We start from the raw sequence: 14348 nt of genomic DNA on the forward strand, positions 1-14348 counted from the left end.
TTTTATTTTTGACTGAAATTGTGGTAAGATGCTTAGTACAAGAAATATGACTAAAACATGAATGTATGTGTTTGATTACGTGTAACTTATGCAATACACAAATGTTATAATATGCTGGCCTTCATAACCTTAACATAATCATTCAGCGAGAAATGGACGACCCACGGAGTATTTTGAAAGTTAACCCTAAATTCTTAGTGTGGCGGGAGATAGCTGCTTATTTATGTGGCACCATATTACTTTTATATTAAGCTTGACTCAATAGCAGTGAATTGAATTTGTTTGAATTGAATTGATTCCTATTGTTGTACTATATATAATTCCAGTCTAGTTTTGAGAATGAAGAAATTAAAAACTTGTAGACTTGTCTTATTTTTATAAGTATCTGTGAGCTTTTTAACGCCATCCAATAAAGTTGTAATTATAACTACCTCAATGGTGGAGAGATGTTGATTAAAGCGCTGATGTTGACAGCTATCTGCCGAATTTCGAATTTCACTCCTATTTATACTCTTTGGAAAGTAGTCATGTGCTGTAAACATAACCAGTCATTGCTTGTCCGGGACGCCGAACAGGTCTGGTGGTGCCGAACAGATACTCTACAACCAGCGACACAAACTGAGGGTTAATATACAATTTAACTATCATCACTTGTCCGTTCACACTATGTCATTAGCAAATATATAAACATTACGTATTTTGTCGTGTCCGTCAAACGTCAACGTACTTGAAATCGTAACAAAGACAGTTAAGCTTGGGTGAAGAGTACACAACTACCGATGAACGCTGATAACATTAAAAATATATTGACCAGCATAAAAACGAAGAATACACCATTAAATATTCAAAACATACTTATTCTAGTATAAAAGAAAGCCAGCATTTACAATCAACAAGTGAAATTTAATTTATAAAAATGTGCACTTGACAAATTTACTGTGTGGAACCGGTCATGTGATCTAGTGTCGGCCATCTTGCCTGCAGACGTATTTTCGTGATGTCAGCTGTTGGAGTCATAGAGCTTAGTGCTATTCAAATGATGAGTTGTCATGGGAATTTAAGGGTGATAAACATATTTCTTGGTGTGACAAATTCATATGAAATAAGATTCCAGAAGATTTTGTGAGTATTTAACGATGTGTGAGGTTGAATTTCATGACGCATGTTACCACATGACCGGCAATCACACTTGTCATAAACATGAACGGTTTAATACAGATATGAAGGTAAGTCGCGATCTATACACTTCTGATACATTACAGTGTTTAAATTCATTCTTTCAGCAGTTTATATGTTCATTGACATGAACAACATGTTAAATTTATGACATAGAAAAACCACCCTTCCCATCCATCCTATTACAGCTTTAGAGCCCCAGGTCTATAACAATATATATATATATATATATATATATATATATATATATATATATATATATATATATATATATATATATATATACAAACATCTGATCAATGAGCCGAGGGTCCATGTTGATGATCTCGGCAAGAAAAAGCGAAACAACAGTCTGGAAAACAAACAGGGTGGGAATTAGGGTCACATATCTAAAGTCATGCATATAAATGGCTGACAAATATCCCGATTCAAGGTAAACTTCTGGCAGATTTGCAGGCCAAAATAAGATGCAGTTTTTAAAATTTTCTGTAAAAACCAGTGGCATGAATTTAAGAAGAGCCTTCTGCCTGCTTTTGTTTTGGCATAGATCCGGCAATTAAAGGAACAGGCAGATTCTGCTTTGGAGCGCTTGGAGAGCCCATTAACGAAACCCATGTTTATTTGTGTTATGTCTTCAGTCATTCTTGTTGACAGGTTTACTTTCATTTCCCTTTTGTCATTTACAGGGGATTTTTTGGCCCCAGAATTTCCAAGTTTTATTAGTACAGGCTTTGGTACTCATTTGGGTCTGATGATTTCATCTAGGTCTGCTTGTATTTGCGCTAGCAAGCATCTAATGGTCGCCACGGTTTCCCTCGTGGCTCTTATGATATCCTTGGTGCGTTTAGCCGTCTTGACAATTTGGCAAGGTTCTGTTTCTGTTCCCATCATCTTTTTAACTTTTTCCGCAGTTTTACGCATGGGCTTTATCAGCGGAGCAAAATATTCTTCATAACATATTGTAAGAGCTTCCCTCGCGGCATGTTGCGACAGAAACATATCTTTGATGCGTTCGCGAACATTTATGTAATTGCGAAGAAGTTCCAATGAAACGTAGGCAGCTTTCAGGAAGTCAGTTAGTACCCTGTGCTCTAACGTCGCTGGCATGTTTCTCAAACATATGTATATTTATCGTGGTGTTTAACATGTTCCTTTGTCTCATTCACAAATGTTGGACCAAACCCACGCAATACTTGGACAATTCCGCGGTCCACCAGTAAAGTCAATCGTGAGGAAACTATATGAGTCCAGGCTGACCTCTGAGAATATATTATGAAACTAATAATGCTAGTATTAATCGGCACATCAAATCCAGTAAATCTTTGTAGTACCATATACGTGAACACCACGAAATATTATCAAGATGTTGCAGATGTTCCGGATCACTTGGGGCACATGGGCCTATTGTTGGTCACGTAGATCACGTCTGCGCTTTTTGGCAGCCCCGAGGATATGATCTCGAGGATTGTCTTGGCGGTCAGGCATTAAATCATTGTACACGACAAGATTATTGTTTTCCGGGTCAAACTCATCAATGTTAGGGGCTTTATCAATCGAGAAAATCAGCTGAATGGCAGACGATGGTTAATCGGATACTTGGGACGCAAGCGCTTCCGTGAAATCCCTGAGTACATCATAACATCGTCCATGCATGGCGCAATATGGTACCACCGATCCCATTTAAACCATCGTGTAATCCGATTCAGCAACAGTTGAGTTTTTCCGCATCCGGCCAGCCAAGAATTAATGCACGAATCAAGTCCTGATGTATGTTGCTGAGCTTCAGTGGTCTGGACTTCGCCGGCTCAGATAAGACAATGAAGGATGGATTTTTTTCTCTTTCGCATTTATGATGCCATGCTGAATACCAACTGAAATTTTATTTTACGATATCAGCATTCTTTTATATTGCTTGCGATGCCATATGAAAAGTAATACCCCTAATCCAATTCGGGTTCTAACGGGTAACAGTAGAGCTGTAATCTCGGGAAGTATTTCCCAATGTGGAGCGATGAAGTTTACCTTTATCGTCGGACGGCAAAGCGGTCTCTCTTTCAGTTACACTGAGAAAATCAGTGGTAGACGTGAATGCGTTCTCGCGCAGGGTCCAAAGAACCTTCGCGATGATATCGAACAAATCAACCTGGGGCAATATGGAGTAGATATCCTGAAACGCATATCGCTGGATGAAGCTATCGTGGGCTTGGAACACGGCTAGATATACGACTGGATTATAATAACCAACCAAAGCCTTGATATGTCCTTGTAAAACGCGTCGATGCTGCATATTACAAGCCTGATCTCATCGATTAAACATCAAACGATATCAAAAAAGCCGTCGAAGCTCTCATCCATGACTTGAATGTGATTGCATGAGCAGCTGTTTTAGAAATCGCTTGATGGATTGTTAAAAAAGACATGAAGGTAAAGATTACACTTGGAGGCTAAGCTCTCGCCTCCCGTGATCGCCAACGGTCCAATAAAGGCTTGTGTGTTAATGTAACAATATGAACGCTAAACTGACAACGTAAATTTAATTCACGGTGATGATTGGAAGGGCGAAACAGCCGTTGAAAAGTTAGGCAACGTGGAAATATTTCTTCGAATGTCGCTAGAGCGTGGCTGGACGAACACGAGTTGTAGCGGATTTATTTACCTGCCCCTAGAAAATGTTCCTGTGGATGGTTTGATGTAAGGACACCCAAGGAAAATCAACAAGCTGATATATTGTTTCTCCCAGAGAGTGTAAGAGTGGAAGCACGCTGTGCTCACGGACAACAACGTACATACAAATATGCACTAACAGCCATGGATGTTACTAGCAGATACGAGGAAGCCGAGGCGCTTGCGTGTAATTTTTCGTCAATGTCGCAGACGCGTTGAAACGCATCTACGCACATGGGCCACTAACACGGCCGAAGCTTTTGCAGGTAGGCCTGGCCAAATAATTTCTCAGAGCGGTCGTTACGTTGTTGTCGAAATACCTTGTGCGGTTTCGTCGTGGACATGGTGTTCATCGCTATAAAGCCATTGTAGAACGATTTAACAGAACATATGCGAAATGATAATTTTATCATCATCACGCCCAGTAATTATTGATTTACAATCGGTTTCGTGAATGAATGAGGTGGCATAGCTCGGTCATGGAAGCACTGATCAACGAAATTACACGACCGACAGGTATAGCTCCATCTGCTTCCATTTAGCAGAAAAATTGTAACCCGAAACCACCAAGCATTCTCACGAGACACTATGCGTCTGTAACCCTCTTCGTTAGATTTAGTGAAGAACAATCTGGTTCAGTATCTGCATACTCCGTGTCGGAGGGGATAGAAGGTTGGAAACGTCATACTACTCACCCAGTATGGTTTGTCGATGTGTCTGCGATCTAGAACCGAATTGATATCCCGGGGCAGCCAACTCCCTACCATCTAACGCCAGCCGACAACGTCCGTCCGTGTTAGGAGTGGTAAAGCCACCGAATAGGATATTTGTGCGAGAAAAATTGCAAGTTGTTGACACAATTACGAGCTTACCGCCAAGAGGTTGTTTTTGGATCTCGTAATGCCCGTACGCGCCCGTGGTGATTCCATCAGGAAAATTCCGCTGCTTGATATCCAAAGGGGACAAACTTACCTCGGTGCAACGATACACACCATTGCGATGTTTCTTCGAGCGATCTGCCATATTTTGGTTATTCTCGTCGTTGCTGAAGACAATCCATGTATATGTTGAGCTTGAGATCTTTTTCTACGGCAACCTTAGGAATGCCTTTGGCTTTCTTTATGTTCTTGCGGATCCAACGACATTCAGCTGAAGTTTATTGACTTTATTTGGAAGCCTGTGACAACTATAAATAAAAGATGTACTCACTTCAATCCTGATACTATTCACTGTTGTCTCATCCTCTCTGCTTATTGATTCTAGCACTGTATACCATCAGTAGCAAAAGATGCATTTGCAAGAAATAAATTTCAAAGAAGAGTTATATTGTTTACTTCGACTACGCGTCAAATTCTATTTAAAATCATTCACATTTTTCACCAAGCGCAATGTGTTTTGAAATAAATAAAATAGCATATACACAACTCTCCGATCCAAGAAGTGATATCCAGCCAAAGAAACTTAATTTTGATGCCAGCTTGAAGTAGATTTCTTGGATTGATTATTCCTTTGCTTCCACGATGGGATTCCAATAAAGTGACCAACATTCAATAAACAAAGCCCAATGCAAAAACTAACAAAACGACGATGAAGAGACTTGCAGCTAGTACACACCCAATAAATCCATGTTGGGTACATGTTCCTAAAGTCATCTCGAAAACGCATTAATCTGGCTAGCTAAAAAATCAAACTTCGACTGATCTTCATCAATGACGAGCTTGTTCGTGTAATAGTTTTCCTCCAAAAACGAGAACAGTCATTTGCAAAAGAAAGAGAAGCTTAATTAGCATAATTCTAAGTGGACTTTGTGGCACTCCCCAAAACGTACATTGTTTGGAGACATAACTATTACCAGGGATATATTTCTTACGTTCGCATGACGGTTGTAATAGTGAAGAGGAATAATTGGTTAGGAGTTCACGTGCCTGTTGCGCACTGCTGCGATGCGTCTGGAGAAGGTTGTAGCCACAACCGTTGGGCCCGGTTTTACGACTAAGGCAACTCTCATAGGCTCGACAACATGATTTGTTGTAGGAGATATTTTAATAGCAACGCTGGAGAAATATTTTCGATACGCATGCATGAACCAATATGGATTTATTCGTAAATTTTTGAAGCAACACCAAGCAGTCTCAGCACAACTGTCAAGCTGTACTCGGTGGCCATCCAAGATAAACGACTACCACGGTCGAGTTCGAGATGGTTCTGGGCGAAATGGAAAACTTCCGATGAATGGGTGCATATATAAGATCATCCGGTAGAACGTCCGCCCAAACGGAATATGAAACGTTAAAATTTAAATAAATACCAAGAAGACAAGTTGCCCTTCCATCGCAAATTATTGCGGAAATCTAAAAGAGCTGTATGGTTTTGTTTCTGCAAGAAATGTCCAAATCTGTTATGGAATTAACTGAACCAGATTACATCAAATATGTAACGTTTCTCAAATATTGCCTTTATGCGAACTATCTGGTAATCGACACGGAAGTTCTACAACCCATAATAGAACTATTCGGTTAGAGATACTTGGACTCGGTGATGTTGAAAAATGTCATCGCTGGATGGAGAAAAGTATCTGAAACTTCAAGAATTATTTTAGAGCCATTTAAGGAGCTGCTAATGCTTGCAATGTTTTAAAAGCAGCGGGACGCCTTGCCATAAAGTGTTTTGTAGAAAAAAATCTAGAAAAGGATGAGAGAAAACTTTCTAAATGAAATCTATGAAGAAATAGATTTAGATGAGGATTCGTTTTAGCTCTTGGTTTTCTAACCATTCACGATCTTTGCTCGCAAGCACCCTCGTGGTGGCGGCAGCGTCGGGTGGGGGTGGGGGACTTGATAAGTAAGCGTCGTCTCGATCCCTGTATCACGGTTCACGCAGGTTACAATCAGAGATGCACACGTTTCCAAAAATCTCCTGGGGGAAAACGTCATGGGATATTAGAAGGGTTTAGGGGATGGAAACCGTGATAGGTAACCTTTGTCTTATACCTCTATTATGATGCTACTACTCGTGTGAAATTGCCATAAGCATGATTCAGCTTTTGGCGTTTACATAGCCTACAACTGAACAGAAGATTTTTCTCTATGACATTGAAAGAAGATCACACACGGAGAAATGCGACTAACAAGCTTTGCTTTGTTGAAATATATTTTGGGTAACGTAAATAATATTAACATTGCGATAGTGTCTATCTTGTGTAAACCAATTAATTCTTTAATTTCTCCTAATATTTTATCGAAGACGGTGAGACTAGATTCAGGTACAATGTTGTAGTCTTCACACAGAATACCGTCTACAAACAGAATGTAACGAATTAAACTGTCACTCTTTGCAGCACCATATGATGATCTGAAAAACATTAGATCCAACAATTGACAAATGTGATGAATTTTTCTTTTTTTTTTGTAAATCTTATTGAGAATGGACGATGCAGCCATGACGCCAGAGTTTTGGAATATTTATTCCTTCGTGGTATCACAACACGTTCCGATATCTGAAGTTTTTCGTTCGGTGTTATGCTAATGGGTAGTCTTGTAACGATTCTTTCACAACTTTAGCATGGTGCATTACGCATTGTGTCCAAACCTTTTCCAGTCACATACTTCATTCGAGTGCAAAGTCTGATCGCGTACATCGCCAGTGAACACAATTCTTTGAACATGTAAACAATGGACTAAGTGTGACGAATCGTTTCTCCACAAAATGTTACATTTATTTTCATCACTTGTCCCATGAATTTTAACATAATGATTCTTGCTTGAACATAAACAGTTTTCGTAATCATTATAATCAGATCATTTCATGAAATGAAAATAAATGTAGCAAAGTGAATCTGCATGCAAACTAAAGGTACGATACAGTGCAATGATGCGTGCAGAAGTCGTGGGATCGATGTATTTATACCAATTTCGAGTTTTGTTTATGTCATAATTTTCCTTGAATCAGCCATTTAATACTTTGGAATAACAATAGGTTAAAGCTTCAGGATGTATTTTCGTTTGCATTTTACTCGAATTTGTGAAACTTACTTGTAAATGCGTTCTCACGGTTCCAAATGTAGATTTTGGATGCACTCTTCTAATTTATCCGTGAACAGATCTATAGGACCACTAGACTACAACTTTCATCTACCAGTCTTTAAACTGTATGGAGATCCCATGGAAAATCCATGCTAATGGTGTCATGTCAAGAATATGAAGTTTCTAAGGAACCATATGGGGTGACTAAGTGAATGCAGTGACAGTTCGGAGACCATTGAGCATGTTATGTGTTCACTGACTCTTTATATTCCCGTTGGTGATGTTTCACACGATAACTGTAAAAACTACTTTGTTTACTTTTTCCATGTACACAATTCCTGGTATGGGTAAAGCTCTATGACTGGGTCCTTCCAGACGTTTTGTGAATTTTAATTTGAAAATGTTGAATCGACTGGCAAAATCACAATAGCAAGGAAAAGCAACAAGAAACGTGCAATTTCCACTTTATCCCTGACCCTCTGTAATGAGGTGGGGGTAATTCTGCCATTATTGGCCAGTTAATTGTGGCGTTGGTACAGTAATAACCTCTGCCACCTTCTAGACCGGGTATAAGAAATGGAGCTACTTAGATGGAAAAGAAAACTAGTGTTGATCATCGGCATCCAATTTTGGAAAGGCAAAACAACTAGTAATGGATGTCATAATGGACGAAAAGGAAAATAACAAATGGAATGGGAGACCAAAAGAGAGCTGCAGCTAAAACAACAAAAAGAACAGCAGCAGATGGCACATAAGCAACTATGAGAGTTGTAGCGGTAGCCGATCTAATAGTGGAACCTGCAACAACAACAGTAACATTCACGACCATAAGAGTTAATTCCGAGGATGGATGATTGTGAGGCTGATCAAATCTGTAGATTATTGGCATCAGGATTGATGGGTAAGAAGGTGTTCTAGATGTGAAGCCGGGCCTGGGAGGTGCGCTCACAAAGCAAACAGCCCTTCTCAAAGCAAACATACAGCCCTTTTCAGGGTTACCCGTGTTTATTGTTGTTGTTGTTGTTGTTGTAGAGTTTTTCAGCACACGATAGGCTATACATGGCGGCCAGTATTAATGGTGCAGGAAGAACCCGGGAAAACTGCGGAAAGAACCACCGATCCTCGAGAAGCTACTGGCAAGCTTTCTCACATACCCATATTGGCCGAATCCGAGACTCGAACCTACGCAGACAGAGGTGAGATGGCAGTGATCTTTAACGGAGAGCGCTTTAGACCACTCGGCCACTCAGGGCCCCTTACCCGTGTTTATAGAAACAGAAATATTACTCAACATTGTCATCCAAATTATTTAATTTGTATTTTTGTACGTTTATGTACAAGTTTGTCTGAAAATTTTTAAAACAATTAAAAAAATTTGAAATGTTTTATCTTAAGACTTTCTTGTCGGTAAGATATTTTTAATTTATTTTGTAGATTTTTTTCTATTTTATAAAAAAAATTTAAACAAAATTTTAATATTTATTTTTGAATGACAATTTTTAAACATTTATTTATTTTACTTGTTTAAATAGTTCTTCCATGATGTTTACTGCTTTTAAGTGTGCATGCGCATGTTTTAAAAAGATTTTAAGCTTGCATGCACCATCTTTGAGAAAGAAAATATAAGCGTAGTTGCAGTTGTTTTTAGAAAATATTAAGTGCATGAGCAGAAACGTTTTAAATCCCTTTTCAAGCGTGCATGCACAACTATTTTGAGAAATCAAATTCTGATGGAGAGCTTGAATATATGATGTCATTTCCCATAAGCGTGATGGGTTATCTCTATTTGACTCCACCATGTTAAATTTATATAATAACCCCTTTATCTTGTTTCCGCTAAACAGTTATGAGGTTCTTGTGAAAGGGGAACAGTTTGTATGCATTTGCAGGATGCACAGGGAGATAATGTTGCCATACTTCTATGCTTGAAAGTATGAAACTGTAGATCGGAACATTTAGCATTACAGCTGTGTTCATGAATTGTAAAAGCCACGAGGTATTACTATTTTAGATCAGAATCTTATACCACTATGTTACTAAGGATGTGTGGTTAAACTTATGAACGTTTTCAACATAAAGTATTCACATGACCTTAAAGTGACAACATACTGTTAAATTCTAGCCGGCCACAAGATCGCCAGCCCATCCCACCCCAGTGTTAATCTTATGATGTTTGTAACATTAAATTTCGATAACCGCCACAGGGTCAGGTTTCAAAATGGCCACGTAATGGTAAATTCAAATAACCGCCATTGCAGCATTTTGATCGCTATAATATCCCCATTACACACACACACACACACACACACACACACACACACACACACACACACATACATACATACATACATACATACATACAACACCTTGTTCTTTGTAACAAACTATGTGTGTGTGTGCTTTTCGTTGCGCTTTCAGAAAGTTTCGATAACTGATAGCAAATACACGTATCTAGCATCCTGAAGAGTCAAAAATAACCAAAGATTCCATATGGAATATAAACAAATACATTATAATAATCAAGGTGTACAGATCAATCGTCCATTGACCGAGGTGTCAAAACCATAAGATCTGTAACTAAAGCTTGTGTCATAATCAATTTACCCATAGGTCGGCAGTAATGAACTGTCGGTTTAAACCTTCAAATTGAATGGAATATTGGTAATGGTCTAGTCCGAAACATGTAGTGCAGTCTAGACATATCGTGCGCACTCTAAGCATGGATTATTTCATTTACATACATACATACATACATACATACATACATACATACATACATACATATGTCGATAACATTGTAATATCATGATGATGACAAATTAGTCAACATACAAATGTCACGAGCTTACTTTTTACTTTTCTCATGATATATTATGACCTTTCCAAACAGGAAGGATTATTACAAGTGTGTAGTATGATATATCATTCAAGCGTTCTAATCGAGTTCCCGCATGTAATAAAATATCAAAGTACGCAGACAGGTCATTTTACTCGAGTTACATCTCGTGTGAACTATATCCTTTATATATCCTAAAATGACTTGGCTTTGCTCAGCTACATTCCTTTGTGACATGTACTCCTGTGTCACCGGTAGTATTATTGTTGGATACTAGATTAGTCACTGTGCGTAAGACTTGAAAAAAGAAATTAAAGTTTCAGCAACAGAGAGGCTAAACAGACCCCTCCAGATCGCAAAAATAAAGGCTTCTACGAGAAACTTCACGTAGGGAGCATCCAAATTTAAAAAATAAAAGCTGCCACGGGACGTTATTTACGATACAAACCTTGATGTGTGACCACATGTGTGTTATAAAAGCAATATGTGCAGGCAAAATTTGTTTCGTCGCTTAAGCCTCGCATTGCGGTCTCAGCCTCCCTGCTGCTGTACAGGTTAAAATATTTAGTCAAGTCCAATTCGATATCGTGATCGCGGATCATGCAAATTTATCGTTATAAATCCATGCGGCGTTGATTGAGCGCGACTAAACAGATTTTAAATTTTACAATATCCATGTCACCGTTGCACCAGGTTTGGTGAATATTTCTTAACGTGTGCGTGTCAACACCGTTAAATACTTCTAAAATATTGCAATTATCTCTAATTACCTTTGGTATCTGCGTGTATCTCTGCGTTACGTAAATAACATCCGTGTTTTTGTGTCGCCCACGAGAAAATATCCTAGCTGGATTTGCTTGCTTGTCTAACATCACATCGTCATACACGACTAAATTATTAATTTCTCCATCAAGATCGTCAACAGATGGCGCTTCATCAATATCTGTGATAAATTCAATAATATTATCACCAATTTCGGACGCATTATCGCTAAAATCTTTAAGAACCTGATAACTGCGCTGATCGTCAGCAGATGGGGCAACTAAATATAATTTGTCCCATTTTAGCCATCTCATTATCAGATTTAGCAACAATTGAGTCTTACCAGAACCTGATGGGCCGATTATTATGATCCTGATCGAATTTGGTAACGCCGCGTGATGTTTCACTTGCACAGGCTTTTTTGTGGCCGAAAAATCAATTACATTCATGATATATTAATATTTTATGGATTTATATTGTGTTAAATGTCGCTCAAGAACCCCAACACTAGATCTAAATGAAGTAACAACACGTAACGGCAGATCAGCGATGACAGGCAAGTGTGAAAAATGCAAAACAAAAAAGTTTAGATTCATTACAAAAAAAAAAAAACACGGCGGTGACATTGCCGCAGGATTAACATCGCTGCCTGGATTATCTTGGGCAAAATATCCTGGAGAAAAACATTTGCCTGGATATAATTATTGCGGTCCTGGTACGAGACTTGATCTTAGACTCGACAACAATAATAATCCGAAAAAAGGTGAAATTCAGGTAAATGCTGTCGATGGCGCGTGTTATGTTCATGATTTAGCTTATCGTAGCGGAGATTTAGCGCAGAGACATACAGCTGATGTAAAATTAATTCACGCGTTAAATTCTATTCCTGATAAAACTTTCAAAGAAAAATTAGCTTCATGGTTAATCAAAACAGGCATGAAAGGCAAATTAGTATTCGGTGAAGGTAATTAATATGGAGTCGATATATTATTCTCCTCGTGGATTTTGGCGAGGAAAAGCAGCAATTGCCAAACTCGCTAAGGCTGCTAAGGTAAAAAATCATGTAGCGGCATCTTGGCTATCTAAACAGGCAGTTTGGCAAATTTATCTTCTTCCGCCTAAGAAAACTGAGCACGCACATTTCGATGTTGGCGCACCTAACGATGTTCATCAGGCTGATATAATGTTTCTGCCTCACGATGATGTTGATGGTAAAACTTACAAATATGTGTTAACCGTCGTTGATATCGCTAGCAGATACAAAGAAGCTGAACCGTTAGCAACTAAAACAGCCAACGAGGTAGCAAACGCATTTAGCAGAATTTATCAACAAGGACCACAAACCTGGCCAAATTTACTTCAGGTTGATCCTGGTAGAGAATTTTTCGGTGCTGTTTTGTCGTTAATGAAAAAAACTAACACAAATATACGACGCGGTGGTACTGGAATTCACCGAAATCAGGCAATTGTTGAAAGATTTAACAAAACATTAGCTGAGCGGTTATTTGGATATCAATATGCGAAAGAATTTATCTCAGATAAGCGATCTCAGGAATGGGTGTTAAGGTTACCTGAAGTTATTAACGCGATTAATAATGAGCCAACTAGAACAATAAAAATGAAGCCACCTGTGGCGATTACAAAATCAACCATACCGATAATTAGGCGTGATTTTTCAAAACAACCTGTGCTAGGTAGTATCATCGTTAGATATTTATATAAGCAAGGCGATGCTGAGGGCGGCCGACAAAGAGCAACTGATCCAAATTGGAGCGTAACATCACACAAAATTTCTGCCGTAACAAGATCGTCGGGAAGACCTGCGATTTATATTCTTGATTCGTTGGCGCCTCAACGCGGATTTACTCGTGAAGAATTACAAGTAATTTCACCTGATACTCAATTGCCGCCAAAATCACTTAGATAACTCGTCTATTACATTCTAGGCACGTCAGCGTGACGTTGCTTCGTAAATGACCGATATTGTTGTTTTTTCTATTGACGGTGAATTGTCGAGGATCATTTTTTTGATATTTCCACGCCATTACGCAATTGCAAATCGCGCAGTGATTATTTTGTTGTCGTCGAAGCGTCATTATAAAATCCACATCAAGGTCAGATTGGTAGTTATTTTTCCTGTCGTATCGATTATATCTAAATATTTTTTTCTTAATTACATTTTCGCACGTTTCATCGTTAATTATTGATTCATCCAGAATAATTCGTCGTAATTGAGATAATTTTCTAACTCTAGATACAGCTAAATAAACTAAATTTGACCACATAATTCGGTCATCAATAATCCAAACAATATTATCGATAGTTAATCCTTGCGATGAATGTATCGTCATGGCGTATCCTAATTTCCACAGAGATTTTTCAGTATTTAGCGCGTCATTAACAAGATCAATATCAACAGGGACAATATCATTTAAAACTAAATTTTTTTTATCTCCTCCTGGTAAAATTACATCAATATTTTGTCGTCGCGTGTCAACCGATCGATAACAAAGTGGCACAGGTAGCGTTGGAAATTTCTCTCGATGATGTTGTAAAAGTTTTTGTTGAAGATCATCACGGACTATTTTTCTACTAGCAACAACTAAATGATTAGGCTGCCATAAATTTAGAAAATCTTTCATTGACGTTTCATCAATTATTTTTCTCATTACGTCACACTGAATTTTATCTGGCTGTAGTCGAATTAATTTCTTAAACTCAGTGATTTATCTAAAGATCTATAATCAGTATCAACCTCGTCGTAATAATCAACAAAATTCTTCAACCAGATATGCGGTGATTCTCCATCAATATAATTAGGTTGACCGTGATCGCCACACATTATTACGGCGGTATTTTTTGTCGATAGAAACTCAAGGAATAATTTT

The sequence above is a fragment of the Sinohyriopsis cumingii genome, chromosome 12 (assembly GCF_028554795.1).
Source record: "Sinohyriopsis cumingii isolate HCF-2022 chromosome 12, ASM2855479v2, whole genome shotgun sequence".
NCBI classification, from domain to species: Eukaryota; Metazoa; Mollusca; class Bivalvia; order Unionida; family Unionidae; genus Sinohyriopsis; species Sinohyriopsis cumingii.